Source organism: Trachymyrmex cornetzi, unplaced genomic scaffold (genome assembly GCF_001594075.2).
Source record: "Trachymyrmex cornetzi isolate Tcor2-1 unplaced genomic scaffold, Tcor1.1 scaffold1192, whole genome shotgun sequence".
In the NCBI taxonomy this organism is placed as follows: Eukaryota; Metazoa; Arthropoda; class Insecta; order Hymenoptera; family Formicidae; genus Trachymyrmex; species Trachymyrmex cornetzi.
Window position 1 is genome coordinate 8,940 of NW_017295754.1, and position 863 is coordinate 9,802.

At 53.5% G+C, this 863-nt stretch overlaps 1 protein-coding gene across 1 annotated transcript in view; it reads right to left on the reverse strand.

Annotated features, from left to right (window-relative positions):
* The window catches only part of LOC108766755 (uncharacterized), a gene marked incomplete at its 3' end in the record, with an annotated part of 6,901 nt that overhangs the window by 4,953 nt on the left and 1,085 nt on the right, over window positions 1–863 (reverse strand). The window lies entirely within an intron of this gene.

The following is an 863-nucleotide window of genomic DNA, read 5'->3' on the forward strand; positions in this document are numbered from 1 at the left end:
CCGGTAGGAAGCACGAGTCCGCCGTCGGCAAGTCCGCCCAGTGACGGACAAAATGTCACGTCACAACTCTCCCCTACTTAAAAAGGACCGAGGAGATCTCGACGAGCGTCGCTTGCTGCCAACGCGGTTACTCTATCCGACTCTACTAGTTTCGCCCTGCGAAACGTGCAGGATGAAGGGGAAAACGTCGGCGTCGACCTGGTGGGGCCCCTTCCCATCCCGGTAGCCGCGTCCGGGTACCGGCGACTGGGAACGCCACCAAAACTCCCTACGACTCGAATACCTCGACACCCCAAAAACGACTCGATCGTCCCGACCCAAACGATTCAAATATCTCGACACCCAAACGACTCGAACATCTCGACACCCAAACGCCTCAAACATCTCGACACCCAAACGCCTCAAACATCTCGACACCCAAAACTTGTCTTAACGGTGGCCAACCGTTGGACTCGCTAAAGGAAAGGTGGAGGGGCCCAATTTTCCCCCCACCTGACACTACCAAATGGGGCTCTCCGCCATTTGATCCGCCACGCCTCAATTTCCAAAGTTCCCCCTCCCTCCCCAAAAATTTATTATCCGTGATTCTCCTGTCGCTTTGGCCTCTCGCCGCTACCTCTCTCCCTCTCGCCACGTCACCGCCTTTACTACTCGGTATTCTATCCACGATTCTCCGCTGTACTCTACGAGCGGATAATATTACAACTACCTAACTGATATTGACGAAAATCCTAATGAGTGTTCGCATCCCGTCTCCGTACAGTTGGGATAGGGCATGTCAACAAAGCAAGGCTCTCGCATGTGATTAGCACATCCTGTCTCTTTATTTAAGTTTGTCCCCTCTTTCCCTCGGCAGCTTTCAT